At 41.4% G+C, this 18,329-nt stretch overlaps 1 protein-coding gene across 1 annotated transcript in view; it reads right to left on the bottom strand.

Annotated features, from left to right (window-relative positions):
* SHISA5 (shisa family member 5) overlaps positions 1–18,329 on the bottom strand; it is a 766,277-nt gene that overhangs the window by 634,507 nt on the left and 113,441 nt on the right. The gene's annotated exons all lie outside the window — the stretch shown is intronic.

Below are 18,329 nucleotides of genomic sequence, written 5' to 3'. Positions count from 1 at the left end.
TGGTAGTCGGATGGCTTTCCGACGACATTTCTGGATAATTAAATCTGCGTCGAAAGTAGTTTAAAGCACAATCATACCGACACTTATTAGTGAGTTGGTTAAATCTAGCACAAAACCAACAACCCAGAAAATTATGATCAGGGCCTAGGCAAGGAAAACAGTAAGAATGAAAGTCCTTATGAGGTATTTGCTTCCCACAAGAAATACAATTATTAACTTTTTCTGACATCTTTTCTGGAGCAAGAAAAAAGTTTCCCCAATGAGGTACTTAACTTTACAGAAGACTTCGGATCTGAAATTCGAACTCGAAAATCTCAGGAGTCGGCCGACCGGCACTTGCGAAATGCTTCTGCTTCGGGCACCACGCAGTAAGAAAGACTGAAGAAAATGGCGTTGGCTGCTTCTTTTATACCCCTGACGACCTGACGTCAGGGAAGGGGAGACGACAACTGACACAGGACCCAAGACTTTGGAATTCAGGCCGACTAAGGGCAACCTGCCAGCAGGATTACCCAAATGTAATGACCGCAACAGTGAAACACGAAGAACATCATCAGTGTGCCTCACAATGGAGTCTCCAATGACTAGAATGTTGGATTGTGAGGTGACTTGCCTTATGGGCTCAGAGGTAGAGGCTCCATGAGATGTAGCTGTATGTGTTGATGTGGGTGTTGTTTCGAAAGAGTGCATTTGGGGCTGCTGAGGGTATGTGTTACGTGTACTTCATCTAGGAGGACTTTATGGTTTAGGAAGGTTACATTTAATTGCCTCAGCATATGTGGGTTGATATGTCTGCTTTCAATTGTGCACGATGGGTGCAGCATGTGTACTAATGACAACCTTATTGAAATCAGAAGTTCTTTTATGTGAGAGCTTTGCCTCCAGTGACATTATGCAAATACATCTCTCATATACCATATCAGTTTGTTTGAGGAATTAACTGATTGTCAATAAACATGAGGCAATTTATACATTGCATCAGGATGCCCATATCCATCAAGCCGGCAATGGAGACAGTAGAAAAGTTCATATCCATGGCAACAGACCCTTTTTGTTATTGATTAGACAATTGGAGTGAGAATATCAATCACTGTCAGGAGTATCCGGGTTTGCAACTATGGGGACAGTGCTTCTCACTGCAAACTAGTTGTCCTATATGCAACTAGGTATTGCAAAAATTTCAATTGTGCTTTTATAGGAAAAATGCCACTCAAGGTGTCTGAGTCTGTACACAGCACTGCCAAACACCCAAGGAGAAACTAATACGTAGACCCTGAAAATTTAAGGATGAAGTATTTATGCAGAAATTCTGAAGTTAGAAACAAATCAAACAGTACTTATTGAAAACAAAGAATTAGCTTATCAAAAATGATGAAAAGATGAGAGTCGCAAGAATGGCTACTGCCTGGCTACTACTAATGCTGGTCTCACCACAGATCACTCTGTTAGGATACAATGCTCCTTTGCTACTTCTCTCACCAGAAGCAAAATGTAAGCATCAACCCCAAGATGGGAAGCAGGCCACAGCCTGTTTGGTGATCCACAGTCTTGTCTCAGATGATGCAAGGGTCGGTACTCTTGTAGCCTTTTGCTGGTAGATGCCTTGAATAGCAACCAGACCAATCAGGAATGTTAAGCACAGACACTCACTCTCTAACCAGAAACAGTCAGGAATTAATCCACCAGTCTTCTAAACCTTTTGCCCTGGACTGGGTCACTACAAGTAAATGTATCTAAGTAATACAAGCCACACTTACAAACTTAAAAATGTGAAAACGTAATGGAGTGTATCGTAAGTAGGAGAGCACAGAATCATAGCCGGCCTTAGGCATAGGCCAACTAGGCAGCCACTTTAGGGTGCCACTCTAGCAGGGGTGTTTTTAGGATTCTGAATGGTGTAGGTAGACCAGGATGGGGGCACAAGATGGTGTTGGGGGGTGGGGTGCTGTGGAGACCTTTTGCCTATGGCACCAGTTGACCAAAGGCCATCCTGCACAGAATACAAGGTTAAACCGTGTTTTCGATGGAGTGCTGACTTTTCTTATAACATGTGGACTAATGTACATCAGTTGTTATATTATGCCTGCGAGAGGAAAATCAAAACAATATTTCAGATGTAGGACTATTAAGAAATATTACTTTTAACAACTGGAAAAAATCTATCTGCAGTGCATTAGTAGTGCAAAATGTGAGTCATTTTGTTTAATTCCACAGAAATCATTTCAAAGAATTTGTTATACAGACCAGATGTAGGCTTTAAAATACAAGCAACTGTTTAAAACCACAGGTAAGACGAAAAAAAACAGTATTCAAAAATGAGAAGTGTTCCTTAATGTGATATAGTGGTTTCATAAACTTTCTTACAGTCAGAAATGTCACTAGACAAGCCACTAAATTAAATATTTTTGCACTTAAATAGTTCATAGGCACATAGCATCTGCATTAAGGGGCACTTCCACAGTGGTATTTATTTTGAATACCCCTGAGGTGTTGTAACTGGTTTGCTAAAAGTCTAGAGGTTACAGACAAATTTCATCATCTAGTTACAGCATTTACTTACACTCTTACTTATATTACTGATTTCATTTACTTACATTCTTACTTATATTATTGATTTCATTTACTTACTACTTATATTACTGATTTCATTTACTTACATTCTTACTTATATTACTGATTTCATTTACTTACATTCCTACTTATATTACTGATTTCATTTACTTACATTCTTACTTATATTGTTGATTTCATTTACTTACATTCTTACTTATATTACTGATTTCATTTACTTACATTCTTACTTATATTATTGATTTCATTTACTTACATTCTTACTTATATTATTGATTTCATTTACTTACATTCCTACTTATATTATTGATTTCATTTACTTACATTCCTACTTATAATATTGATTTCATTTACTTACATTCCTACTTATATTATCAATTTCATTTACTTACATTATTACTTATATTGTCGATTTCATTTACTTAATTCTTACTTATATCACTGATTTCATTTACTTACATTCTTACTTGTATTACTGATTTCATTTACTTACATTCTTACTTGTATTACTGATTTCATTTACTTACATTCTTACTTGTATTACTGATTTCATTTACTTACATTCTTACTTGTATTACTGATTTCATTTACTTACATTCTTACTTGTATTACTGATTTCATTTACTTACATTCTTACTTGTATTACTGATTTCATTTACTTACATTCTTACTTATATTATTGATTTCATTTACTTACATTCTTACTTATATTGTTGATTTCATTTACTTACATTCTTACTTATATTACTGATTTCATTTACTTACATTCTTACTTATATTATTGATTTCATTTACTTACATTCTTACTTATATTACTGATTTCATTTACTTACATTCCTACTTATATTATTGATTTCATTTACTTACATTCTTACTTATATTATTGATTTCATTTACTTACATTCCTACTTAGGTTCATAGGTTCATACTAGGCCATCTGCCCGAGGGCATTTACAAGCCTAGCCCATAGTTTTGTGGCTTACACCACCCCTTTAGTATGGGGAACTATACCCATTATTTTGCTGTGCCTCTGTCGAGCAGTGACACTGAGGTAATCCCTGGGGTATATCTGCGATCTCCCATCCATTGGTCAAGATTTCTCTTGAACAAGGCCAGCAAGGTGCTCTGCCTCACATATACCGGGATTTTGTTCCACAGCATAGGGAGTCTTTGGGTGATGAATCTATCCTCCAGCACGCCCTATTAATAGCCGTGTCGAGGTTTAAGTCTCCGCCCTTGTGGCTCTGACTGATCTAGATTTTTGAGGTGAAGCATATTCATCAAATCTGGGTTTGACATGGCCTTGTATGTCAGGCAAAGGTCACCTCTGAGCAATGCTAAGCGACTGAATAGAGCTGGAGTTCTTTCAGTCGGGCAGCATAGGACAGATTTGTGAGACCCTTTATCCTTTGGTGAGGAACTTTTGTGGCCTCTCCAGCTGCTGCAAGTGTCGGGTCAGATACATTCCGAATGGGGCATTGTACTCAATCATTGGTCTGATGAGTGATGAGTATAGGGAGACTATGACCTCCTTGATCTAGATGTGAATCCCTTCATGATAAGGTGGGCAATGTAGAAGGTCTTCCTAACTACTTTAGCTACATGGGTGTCGAATGATAGGCTACTGTCAACCTGGGTCCCCAGGTCCCTGATAACTTCTTCTGTGCTCAGTGGATTGCCACCTATATGGTAGCTAGGGGTAACCTTGTTTTTCCAAGGGTATGACTATGCATTTTTGGCATTTAACTTTAGGCCATGGCTCTGGCACCAGTTATCCGCTTCTGTGAGACCCTTCTGAAGGATATCTGTGTCAGATGTGTTTTCGACTATGGCGCCCAGTTTGCAGTCATCTGCAAACTTTGTCATCCATAACCCTCCTGTGTTTGCTTGTACTTCGGAAAAGTAGATGCCAAACAAGAGTGGGCCCAGGACTGAGCCCTGTGGGACACCACTTGTGACAGGCTTTGAGTCTGACATGGCGCCAGCAACTCTGACCCTGTGGGTTCTGTCACTCAGCCAGTTTGCAACCCATCTTGTGATGTATGGGTTAACATTTAAGCTGATGAGTTTTTCAATGATACCTGAGTGGGGTATTGTATCAAGGCCTTCGCCAGATCGAGGTAGGCTGTATGAACTGCCTTTCCTCGTCAATGGCTTTGGTGACTGTTTCGAAAAAGTCAACCAAGTTTAAAAGGCATGATCTGCCTTTGACAAAGCCAAACTGGGTTGGATCCAAAGTCTGCAAATTCCCTATGTCTTTATTTATGAGGTCCATTATGATCCTCTCCATGGCTTTGCAGATAAGGCTTGTCAAGCTAATGGGCCGGTAATTTCCAGGGTCGGTGGAGGCACCGCCTTTGTGAAGTGGGACCACAGTTGCAGTGCACCACTCACTGGGTATGTATCCAGAGGTGAGACTATGATTGAACAGCTGTCCTAGCTGTGGGTTTAATTCCTCGTTGAGTTCGTGGAGCACACAGCCGGGGACACCATCAGGTCCCATGGATGCTGTGTTTTTGCTTTGAGAGAGCAGTTCTCACTTGGGCGTTAGAGATGTTTGGGGGCTGCAATCGCTTGGTATAGATATCTCTCCTTTTGGGGGAAAAGTTTGCACTGAACCTGTCAGCCAGTATGTTGGCAATGTCTGTAGGATCAGTAATCTTCACATCATTTTGAACTAGTTCTGAGCATATCTGGGTGTTTCCTCCCAGGTTTCTAACATAGCTAAAGAAGGCCTTATGATTGTCTTTTGAGTCTTTAGCTATTTTTCTCTCAAAATTTGCTTTGGATGATTTTATGAGAGCTCTTAGTTTTTTACTTCTAGTGATCAAAGGTGTCTTACCTTTTAAGGATTTTGCTCTATCTTGTAGTAGCTTCCTCCTTTGTTGTAGAGTTTGTTTATGGCTGGGGTCCACCAGACTGGACGCTTGCCTTTGGTACAAAGAGTCTTTGTTTTGCTTGGGATTGCCTTATCCATGCAGTCCTGCAGGTGCTGGTAGAAGGCATTTGTAAGTGATTCAGCGGTTGAGTACTGTTTTCCGCCGGCTCGGGGGCCTTAAAGGAGACCACACTAGTCTTTAGAAGTGTGAAGTCGGCTTTCGAAGTTCTTTACTGTGGTCTTTTTATTTCAGGTGGGGTGGGATGAGGACCTCCAGCGAGATTAGTTTGTGATCTGATCTCACCAGTGAGGGGTATACTCGTGTTGAACATTGTGCTCCCATGTTCGTGATGATGAGATCAAGTATGTTTTCTCCTTTTGTGGGATGGTGACTAGTTGTTCCATGGCATTTGAGTTTATGAATTCCAGGAACTTTTGGGCTAGGGTGTTTGGGCTTGAGTAGTGTTCCCAGTCTATATTAGGGTAATTGAAGTCACCTAGTATGATGGTGTTTGGTGATACATTTATCCCCTCCAGTGTTTTCAGGAAGGCCATGTGAGGTTCCTGAGTTTGTGAGGGTGGCCTGTAACATGCTACAATTTGCAGAGCAGTCTTGCCTATGGTTAATTGCACCTGGATGGTCTCCGATGCATCATGCGATGCCACCAGTCTTGAGGTGTGGGTGTCCTTGATGAATATGGATACCCCCCCTCCTTTCTTGGTATTGTCCGGATTTTGGGGCCGGAACGCATGATATGAGGTAAAACCTGATAGTGCTGGGGTGCTCTCAGGAGCCTTGAACCAGGTTTCTGTCACAGCACAGACATCGATGTTCTCCATACTGAGAAGGGCCTTGAGTGCGTGCATTTTGAGATTTAGACTTCTGGCATTGAGCAGCATTACCCTTAGTTTTTTCCTTTTTGTGTTCTAGGGTGGTAGGTTTAGAATTTGAGCCTTGCCTAAAAAGGCACTATGGGGTGGCAAGAGCCTTTGCCAATATCCGGAATCCCAGGGGTGACAGGTGCAAGCCGTCCCTTGCGAAGCAGCGTGGCTTGTCCAGCATGTCATCCCAGGCAGACAGACATTGGATCCCCTTTGAATGACACCAGAGTTTAAGCCAATTGTTAAAGCTGATCATCTTATCTCTGTATTGTGGCATCATTCTTGGTGAAGGTAGGATACTGCTCAAGGTCAGGGTCATACCTGCCTCGGCTACATAATCAGAGAGCTCCTCAATGTCTCTTTTCATGTAGTCCAAGGAGGTACGTCTCAGGTCGTTTACACCAGCGTGGACAATAACTGAGTCGTATTTGTACCTGCTGTTGAGAGACCTGAGTGCTTGCGTTATGTGGCGGATTCTAGTGCCCGACAGGCAGCTTACTGTAACTCTCTCCTTACTCAGTCTGGTGAGCGGACGCCAGTGTGTCTGACTATGGAGTCACCAATGACTAGTGTGTCTGGCATTGTGTTTGGCCTTAAGGGCTGTGACTGTTTGACACTCTGACTGTGAGGTCTATGTGTATCAGGTGTTGTGTTCTGAGGTGGTGGTTGTTTGGGTGTCTGCTTTGGTGGCCTCTGCTGTTTTGGTAGATTTTGATCAGAGCCTCAGTATGTCTTTGTGTGTTTATGTGTATGATTTGAGGTTGTGATGGTACTATGTGAGACTGGGTCTATAGTGTGTGGTAACCTTCTCCTCCTGACTGGTCTTGCCAGTCCTATGTTGAGAGAGCTCAGCCTCCAGTTTGGCCATATAGTTGCATCTCTCGCATGTATTTGTGTTTTGTGGGAGGAGGAGAGGGTTGTCTGTGTACATGAGGCAATTGTAACATTGCCTCAATATTCCCAGGTTCACCAGCTGAGCAGGAGAGGACACTAGCAACTGATCCCTCGACATGCTAGAAGGAGTAGACAAAAAAACTTTAAAAGAGATTCTGGGGGATATGGGTGACTGAGAAATGGGGGGTTGCCATTTTGGGGTACTATCTATGACAAGAGTGCTGTATCAAGGTAATAAGTACTGTAGGAGCAAGTGCTAGGTTTAACAGATAGAGAATAGTCTACTTGGAGTCAAGTAGAGATGATCTTTTTAGTTGTAGGATACGCTGATTAGATCAGTAGTATAGTTCGAGGAAGGTAGTTTTAAGGGAAAATTTGAAGAGTGGACTTTAGGTAGCCCGAATAGTTTAAACCTGCTTAACCGGCGCTGCCCTAGTGTGCAACAGTGGCAACTCCGCGCTAAATTGCGCTAATTCGCGCTAAAGCGCGCTTTATAGCAGGGGGCTATTGATTTCATTTACTTACATTCTTACTTATATTGTTGATTTCATTTACTTCCATTCTTACATTCTTACTTATATTACTGATTTCATTTACTTACATTCTTACTTATATTACTGATTTCATTTACTTACATTCTTACTTATATTATTGATTTCATTTACTTACATTCTTACTTATATTACTGATTTCATTTTTTAAATGTGCTACAATAAGCCCATATTCAGTGACAGTTTAAAGAGAAAAACTCCAAGCAATATGATAAAGACATAAAAGGAAAAGCACCGGTCAATATATCAATAACGTACATGTACAAATTGTCAATATCAATTGAAACCTAATGCTTCATTGTAATGCTAATTGCAACAGCCATGAAATGGTGTACATGTTGGCATTTGTTACCTTGTGCTGCCCCTTATATCAGAAAGTGAGAAAATTATGTGAAATTTACATAGTTATGGAAGCATCCAAAATAAAATGTGTGTGTGTGAGTGTGTATGTGTGTGTGTGTGTGTGTGTGTGTGTGTGTGTGTGTGTGTGTGTGTGTACGAGTGTGAGTGTGTGCGCGTTTGTGTCACACTACATATTCATCTTTGGAATGAGTATGTTTTTGTTGGGACTTCCTCAGTTTTGAAGGAAAGACTGTGCAATATTGAATGTTGGAATCTGATGTAAGACAACATTTTTCTACTTTATGTTCTGCTGTACACAGGTTCATATGTTAATAAGTGTACACTAGGCCATGACCACAAGGACTTTACAAACCTAAACATGCATCCCAGATGTATACTATAATTACTGTGCCTCAGAGGTTATATTAAGGGTATATATAGGACAAATGTAAGATAGGGGATGATGTATGAGCTGCCTCTGACCATTACAGACACTAGACCAAGGGTAAAATTCCTATTTCCCATCCTCTGGTCCATGTTACTTGACTAGAGTTAAGGAAGAGCTCTGCTTCACATGGATGTGAAGCCTGTTCCAGAGAAGGGGAATTCTCTGAGGCACAAACCTGTTGCTCCAGCATGTCCTATCTATGTGGCAAGCAAGGTTTAAGCCCATGGATTATGTATTTCTGATGCAATGCTCTTGGTTTTATAGATAAAAAAGTTCCATCAGAGCAGGATCCAAGGATGGCCCATAGCCAAGCCATAGAAAACCTCTTAATAGTCTGTAAGATACTGGGCCAGATTCAACAAAGCCTATACTAAGTGTACACAATATATACACTTAAGAACATTCTTATCATGTTTTTTGTGTTTTCTAGTCACTCAGAGGATTATACTAAGTGTACATGTAGTCTACACTTTGTGGCAACCTTTATTACTTAACCTTTATTAATCCTAGTCAATATTTAAAGCTGCATAAATTTTGGTAGGAAAACTAAAATTACAAGAAAGAAGGTGTGAGTTATGTCTGTTCACTCAGAATTCTGCACACTTTGTGAAGGCATTATTGAATCCGGGGGACTGAGTATGGAGATAGAGCTTTGAGGCAATCTGCATATGATTAGTTTTTATGCCTCGTATTCTTTTTGTGAGGAATGTCTGTGGACACTGAGGATGGTGCATGTGCCTCGCCAAGTCCATGCTGAAGGGGATAATATACTCCAAGATGGCCTAAATAAGAACCAGAGAGGAACAATGACCTCCTTGGACCAAGGTGACTCATATATATGCTGGCCAAAAGCTACACTAATATCAACATATGTCCCCAAATCCCTGACTACTGGGTCAACTCTTAGGGGTGTGTTGTTAATGAGATAGTTTTCTATGGCAGCTTCCCAAAATATACTACTATGCATTTATTGGCACTGAGTTTTAAGCCATTGCTTTGGCACCAGTCATTTGTCCGATTTAGTTCTTGTAGGTTATTAGCTTCTTGGGTGGATTTTATGACTGCTCCTTATTTGCAATCATTTGAAAAACTTGGTCAACCAGAGGCCCTTGACATTGGCCTTAATTTCCAAGAAGTACATGCCAAAAAAGAAAATGAGCAGATGTAGCTCAAACCCCTAAGGGACTCCACTACTGATGGGCCTCTTTGTGGAAGTGGCTACCCCTATCCTAATTTCCTGGGTCCTGTCCTAGGGCCAGCTAGCTATCCAGTGCATAACATAGTGATTTATACCTAATTCTGTGAGTTTGTTTACAATGTCTGAGTGGGGTGTGGGGTCATATGCCTTAGACAGCTGAAGGTAGGCAGCATGACTTCTGATTAGAGCAATATCTGCCTTTCTCTGATATGTGCAGATTATTTCGTTTTTGTGGTAAAACATAAAAGTCTGACTGGGGAGGTTTTTTTGTATTGCAGCTGAATTACAGAAAATGGATTAATCTATTCAGAAAGTACAGTTTTGTACCTACCATAAATGTAGATGTTCGAGGATCCACATTGCTGCAGTCCTAACTATTGGGTAGTCCGCTGTCCAGTCGGCCCGAATACCAAAGTATATGGCTGACGTCGGTCACGGCGCATTAGACTGACGTCAGTACGTCAGGGTACTAATGCGCATGACCGACGTCATATCCTCAGTCTTTTCTTGCCCCAGATGTCAGAAGACCCTAAAAAGACAAGGCCAAAACGAAAACACACCAAACATACCTGCACCAAAAATATATACAATATATACAAAGGTACCAGAATATAATCTCACGTACACAACCACCCCTAAACACAGAGGGGAAGGAGGGAGGGTAAATTGGACTGCAGCAATGTGGATCCTCGAACATCTACATTTATGGTAGGTACAAAACTGTACTATGTTCTTCATTCCACATTGCTGCAGTCCTAACTATTGGGTAGAATCCCAAAGCAGAGGTAAGGGAGGCTGGCAAATCATAAGGAAGCAGGAGCTGATAATATGCCTTGCAAAATAGCAGTGGCAAAACCAGCCCTAGACTTAGAGTAGAGAGGAAGGTGGTAATGCTTAGAGAAAGTATGCACTGAACTCCAAGTAGCTGCCTCTAAAATATCCTTAGTTGCCACCCCCCTTAGAAATGCTGTTGAAGTGGCAGTAGCCCTAGTGGAATGAGGCCTAATCCCAGCTGGAATCTCTTTGCCATGATGGGAATAACAAAAGGCAATGCAAAACCCAATCCACCTAGAAATAGTTTGTTTTGACACAGGCTTGCCCTGCGAACTCAAAGCAAAAGAAACAAACAACTGCTGAGACTGTCTAAAATCCTTAGTCCTGCTTAAATAATAACGCAATTGACTGTGTACATCTAAAGTGTGCAAAATCTTTTCCCCTTTATTTTGGGGATCTGCATAGAAAGTAGGCAAATGAATAGATTGGTTTAAAGCCACACTAGAAACCACCTTAGGCATAAAGGAAGGATTAGTACGTAATGATACCCTATCCTTATGAAAAATCAAAAAAGGCTCAACCGCCATAAGGGCCTGTAACTCAGAAACCCTTCTTGCAGAAGTAATGGCCAACAAAAAAGCAGTCTTCCATGACAAGTATTTCAGGTCAGCAGTAGCTGCAGGCTCAAAAGGTTGTAGAGTAAGTTTCTCCAACACAAAATTGAGATCCCAAGCAGGAGTAGGAGCTCTACGTGGGGGTCTTATATTCTTTGCCCCTCTAACAAATTGCTTGAACAAAGGATGTGAAAACAATGGTGGGTCACAATCATAGTGAGCTGAAATTGCTGCAGCATGAATCTTAATGGAAGAGAAAGACAAACCTTTGTCCAATAACTCAGTAAGATATTGAAGAGCCACACTCAAATTAGGCTCAAATCTCCAAATTCTTTGCTGCAGTCCAAAATAAAAATCTCTTCCATTTTTCTGCGTACACTTTCCTTGTACTAGGTCTTCTGGCTTCCATAATCACATTTAGAACTTGTTGAGGAAGTTGAGACCTGGTGTCTTTCAAAACAGAATATGCCAGGCTGTTAGATGAAGAGTTTGAAGCTTGACATTGAACAGATGACCGTCCCTCTGAGACAATAGGTGTGGAATCAAGGGTAAAGGCCATGGAGGCTTCCTTACCAGACTCCTCAGTAATGGGTACCAGTGCTGCCGAGGCCAATCTGGAGCTATTAAAATCATCCTTGGCTTGTCTTGTCTGACCTTTAGAAGCACCTTTGGAAGAAGAGGCAGAGGTGGAAAAGCATACACATGAAGATTTTTCCAACTGAAAGAAAGAGCATCCACTTTCCAAGCTGTGTGATGAAATTCCTTCGTGCAAAACTTTGGCAGCTGGTGGTTTAGTGGAGAAGCGAACAGATCTATGTCTGGAGTTCCCCATGACACTGTCAATTTTTGAAATACATGAAGATCCAGTTTCCACTCGTGGGGATCCATGATTTGTCTGCTTAACACATCTGCTAAGGAGTTCTGTGCTCGGCAGAAACCTTGCCTGAAGAGTTAGTTGCAAGCTGAGCGCAGTCTCCCATAAAATCATTGCTTGCCTGCACAATGGGTAAGAATGTGTTCCCCTTGTTTGTTGATGTACCACATGACAGTTGTGTTGTCTGTTAGAATCAACACCTGCCCTGGAAGAAGTAACTCCTTGAAAGCCATTAATGCAAACTGGACTGCTAACATCTCTTTCATGTTGATATGTAGATGCTGTAGTCTGGCAGGCCACTTGTCTTGTATCCACTTTCCATCTAGATGAGCTCCCCAAGCAATGTCTGAGGCATCTGTCGTTAGAATCTGACTTGCCTCTGGCCGGGTCACAGAGAGTCCCTTGTTTAGGTGACATTCCTGAGCCCACCACAAAAATTCCTTTTGAATGCAAGGTATTATTTGAATGACAGTGTCCAAATCCTGGCAGTGCTGTGTCCATAGATTTTTGAGATACCATTGTAGCTTCCTCATATGCAGTTTGGCATTGGGAAGCACCAGAATACAAGATGCCATGAACCCTAAGGCTTGAAGGACTGTCCTTGCAGTCAGCCCGGACTGAAGAGATAAGTGATGGAAGTAACTGGAAAGATTCTTTTGTTTGTCTGGGGTTAAAAAGGCCATCTGGGCTGCTGTATTCAGTCTCACACCCAGAAAGCACATGTCTTGAGAGGGTACTAGACTGGACTTTATTTCGTTCACAGAATACCCTAGGCATCTTAGCACTGCTATGACATATTCCAAATGCTGTAGAAGGTCTTCTTTTTCTTGAGCCAGAATCAGGCAGTCGTCCAAGTAAGGATAGATTTGAATTCCTTTTCGCCTGAAGTAAGCTATCACTGGAGCCAGAACCTTTGTGAATACTCTGGGCGCAGTAGATAAGCCAAAGGGCAATGCAGAGAACTGATAATGAGAATTTCCAGCTCGAAAACGCAGATACTTTCTGCAACTTAGTCTTATAGGCACATGAAAGTAAGCTTCCTTGAGATCTAAAGTTACCATCCAGTGATCTTTGCCCAGCAGAGGTAAAAGCTGTTGTAACGTCAACATTTTGAACTTTGGAATGTCCAGATAAGTGTTGAGGATAGATAAATCCAAAATTGGTCTCCACGTGTTCCCCTTCTTTGGTACTAGGAACAGGCGAGAATAAAATCCTAGGCCCCTTTCTGGCACAGGAACTGACTGAATGGCTCCTATTTGGAGCAACAGAGAAATTTGCCTCATGAGCCTCTGTTCTTTGTAGAGGAGGAATGTCTGGCATGCCTTTGAAAGGAGGCAAGGTATGGAAATAAAACCTGTAACCGTGGTGAATGATATCCAGAACCCATTTGTCTTGGGTAATTAAATCCCAATTTTCTTTGAAAAGAGACAGCCTTCCTCCTAGAGGTGCCGCCAGGCGAGAATGTACTGGCAGCTGAAAAGGCAGGTCATTGGGTCTGCTTACGAAAGGACTGACCCCTGCCCTCACCAGAAGTCTGAGCAGGTGAACTCCCTGTCCTAGGCCTAAAAGAACCTTGAGCTCTGCCCCTACCACGTCTAGACCTACCCCTAGACTGGGAATCATAAGCAGGATAAGTCCACCCCTTAGTAGGCCAATTTCTACTGAACTTCGGAGGCTGCACCTGCAAAAAATCCTTAACAGTTTGCATAGACTTAGCCTTGTCCTCCATTTTCTTTAAAACTGCTTCCACAGGCGAACCAAACAACACATCAGACTGTAAGGGAGCATCCAAAATCCTTGTCTTAACATGCTCAGCTAAGTTGTGATCTCTCAACCAGGCGTGCCTACGAAGAACAGAACCAGTGGCAGCCACCCTCGAGGAGGCCTGCACAGCATCAAAACCACACTGCAAAGAATGTTTTCCCACTTGTTCAGAAACATGAACTAAATCCTTCAGCTCTTTACACTCAATACCTTCAGCCAGAGCATCCACCTTAGACTTCAATTGTGAAAGGAGATAATTCTGATATTTTAACATATGAAACTGACAATTCAACGCCCTCATGGCTAAAGTGGAAGAAGTGTACACTTTCTTTCCCCATCTATCCAAAGCCCTTGCCTCTTTATCAGGAGGAACAGGATTTTTTACCACAGAAGCCTTCACACCTTTAGGCCCCTGAGAGACAGTTTCTGGGTCCGCCCTAGGACTCTTAAAAAGATACTTATGGGCCTCAGGCACCCTATAGTACCTATCCGGTTTAACTGGGGCAGGAGGCAAAGAATCAGGATTTAGTGAAGCCTCTGCAAAAACATCTTCTACAACAGTCAGAACAGGAGGTATAGCTAAAGGCCTATGCTGGGGTAAAAACAAGAATTCTCTAAGCCTCTTCCTGGAATCAGAGAAATCTTGACCTTCCCATTTAAAATGCTCCCTCATGGAATGCAGGGTCTCTGAAAAAGAAAAATCCTCAGGAGGTGAAGCTGAAGGAGTAGAATCATCCACATCAGAATCAGAATAAGGAGGAAACTCCTGCAAGTCCTCAGCAGAAGACTCAGAAGCCTCCGAACATTGCTCAAAACTCTCAAACTCAGGTTCCACCCTAGGCCTCTTATCAGGAGGGGGCATAGAACCTCTAATCATAGTAATCAAATCCTCTGCCATTTTTAGCATATGCTTCTTAGGCAAAGACCCTGAAACACTAGGAGAAACCCCCACAGAAGCTAAAGTAGGCCTGCCTCTTAAAGAAGCCTTGGCAACAGAAGGCGAGGCCCTAACCACCTTAGGAATAGAAGGAAGAACAGCCACCTGAGAAGCCCCTTCAGCCTGGCCTACTTCCTGAGAGGACACATCCTGCAACAATACAGTTTCTCCCTGAGACTCCAAAGAAACTCCTGGCAGAACCTCCGGCTCCACTGAGTTTCTAAAGAACCGGCGTCCAGGACTGTCGGTTCTTCCCTCTAGGCTTCGCTGCTTTGTCCTTGCGCTTTTTGGCTGAAGCGGCGCCGGAGCATCCGACGGCATTTTATAATTACAACGCTTCCCAAACACTAACCTGGCACAGTCTAACCTTCTCTTAATAGTGCGTTTGTTAAATCTAGCACAAGAGCGGCATCCAACAACGTCGTGCTCAGGCCCTAAACAAGGTATACACAAAGTATGGTAATCCCTATGAGGTATCTGTTTCCCACAAGAAATACAGTTATTCACTTTTTCTGACATCCGGTTAAATACTGAGGCAAGAAAAAACCAAAATATTCCCCAACGGGGTACCTAGCCAACTTTGATTCGGTCTGAAACTCTGACTTCAGAAACTTTCAGAACGCCAACCTGCACTCGCAAAATTGCTTCTGCATCGGACCATGCGGCAAAAAAGACTGAGGATATGACGTCGGTCATGCGCATTAGTACCCTGACGTACTGACGTCAGTCTAATGCGCCGTGACCGACGTCAGCCATATACTTTGGTATTCGGGCCGACTGGACAGCGGACTACCCAATAGTTAGGACTGCAGCAATGTGGAATGAAGAACATCTATAAATGTTCTGTTTTGGTTGCACTGGGGTGCTTTTTGATATTCTTTTCTGTGTGAATTTTAAGATCCTGGGGTTTCTTTAGGGACTGAGAAAGTGGTCTTTGATCAATAGGCAAGCTGTATGGATGCTTGACAGGTTACTGTACGTATACAGAAACGTTTTAGTGGACCTTCTGTAAAGAAATGTTTACTTACTACATTTTTTTGGGGGGGGGTTTATCTTCTTGTTTCCTGTTGCTCTGGAAAAAAACGTAGCTGAACTTTATTTTTCAGTAATTTGGGGATTGCATTTAAATCGTGTAAAGAGAGTTATACTATACAGTAAGGCAGAGCAAGGAAGGTTGGGTATATACCATCCAGGACTTTTTTTGCAATGTTTACTTTTATACTGGGTTATGTATTTTATATACTGCTGCTCAGACTGTAATTCATACGTACTTAACAGAAAGTTACGTTATTTTTTTCTGAAGGGGTTAAGAAACAGTAGAATCCCTTGTGTACAGGACAGCAGTTGAATGTTTTTTTTTATGATCAGGTTTTGGACATCACTTTTAGAGCCTTTTCCTAATGAGGAACTTAGAAATCTTGGGGAATTTCTTTTTAATAAACCCATTACTGCATCTTGCAGTACCCCTGCTGGACAGGGGCATCGGGTGCTGGTCTATACAGGGGCTAAACTCCTGGCTAGGCTTATAAGGGCCTCAGGGCCAATAGCCTAGTAACTTCCTATGATCTTTCTAACACTATTAAACAGAATATAGCTAACAGGAAGAAACAATTTCAGGGATGAGTGGAATGTGGACATTGTTGTGCAGGCTTTCTTTAGGGAAACTGGCCGTCAAGGGGGAGATGAAATATAAAACCAGAAATGCCTGAAATTATATCACCCCTCCAGAATTTAATAAAACCTGCCTTGATAGGATAAACAATTGAGCAGTAGGTGTTGTAATTCTTTTAATAAACACCCTAAATAGAATCCTACTTAAACGAGAGAGCCCAAAATTTAATAATGCTGAGATCATTTTAGTAACATTAAAAATTTATAATAGAAAAACAACCTGTATCACAATTTTATACATCCCACCATGTAACTACAGCAATACTGCCAAAATCTCTGTCATGGATGTTCAGTATGAAAACCTCTTCCTAGCAGACTTGAATATAGACTGTCAGTTTATAAACAGTACTAACCCAACATAAATCATTACCTTATATGACTTTACTCAGTTAAAGTCACCCCCCCCCCCTTGAATAGACAAAACTTCCAGCAGGCAGTCAAACCTTGGCTGGGTGCTCACCAATAAAACAGACAAAATAATCACAGTTGGATGCCTGCCAGAAACAATAAGTGATCACCTCCCAACATATGCCATTAGAAGCTATAATAGCCAGGACAAACAAATTATATACAACCAAATACGAATTTCAATCAAGTTCAACAAAGACACCTTTATTATTATTACCTCAGTATAACTGTAATATACTAAAATCCATGCCTCTAGACTCTGCAGTCGCTCACTTCAATAACATTTTCCTAAAAATAGTCCACAATAAAGGAGTGAAATCCAACCCTGCACCATGGCTAAGGAAAAAAAAATAATGTTATAATGTGACAAAGCACGGAAGAAAAGACGTAAACATAAGACTCAAAACTCAATACTAGTATTTAGACACCTAAGAAACCTTAGTAAACGCCATGTCAAACCAGATAAACAAACCTATTATAATAACCTTCATCAAAATACCCCAAACATTTCTGTTCATCTCTAAATAGGTTACTGCACCCCAGCCAAACTACCACCCCTTCTACAACAACCAGTAATTGCACTAAATCGACCTCCTCCCAGTTCAACAACTACTTTATACAAATCATACAATCCTTAGTTAACATTGGCCCTGTCACTTCTCTATCCCTCTCTCTCTCTCACACTCCTGTCAACACATCCAAATCTCTCCCATCACTTCAACTTCATACTTGCATCTACTTCTATTGTATAAAAGCTTCTACTTTGAATTGAAACCCACCACCCTTGCTGCTGAGAAACTTCCATCAGGAATATCTAACAACCGCTGGTGCCATGGTTTCCCATCTCTACACTGGTAAAAAGGTCCATATCTGAACAACGTGTTTCTGCCATCTGGAAAAATTCTTATATTCTTCCATTACATAAAGGGGATACATCAACTCTGACTTTAACAATTATAGACCCATAGTTGTCCTCTCTGCACTTTCAAAAATCCTTAAAACATGTATCCATACACAACTTATACAATACTACAGCACCAATAACTTACTTTCCAAAATGCAACATGGTTTCAGACCCCATCACAGTACAACCACTGCCCTACTGTATTTTACTAACAATATAAATCATCTCAGAAATAAGGACAAACTTGTGTCAACAATGTTTTTAGACTTACTGAAAGCATTAACATAGTATCACATCAGCATTTACTCTTCAAACTCGCTTACATCTGACTTTCTCAATACTCCTCAATAGTTCCTTAGCTATCCATCTGAAAGAAAACTGTCAAATGACACCAGGATTACCATTTCAACCTGTCACCACAGGAGTCCCAAATGGCTCAACCTTTGGACCACTTCTCTCTAACATCTTTACAAACAAACTTCATACTGTCACACAATACGCAAGCATTATCCAATACACCAACACATCAACACTAATCTGTGCATCCCCAACTCTCTCAAAACTCCAAGAATTTACCCAAACTTGTTTTACCTCTGAATAAACCTGACTGCAACATTTA

This window comes from Protopterus annectens, chromosome 7.part1, assembly GCF_019279795.1.
Source record: "Protopterus annectens isolate FY-2018-M chromosome 7.part1, PAN1.0, whole genome shotgun sequence".
Lineage (NCBI taxonomy): Eukaryota > Metazoa > Chordata > Ceratodontiformes > Protopteridae > Protopterus > Protopterus annectens.
This window is presented reverse-complemented; position numbering and strand designations above follow the sequence as displayed.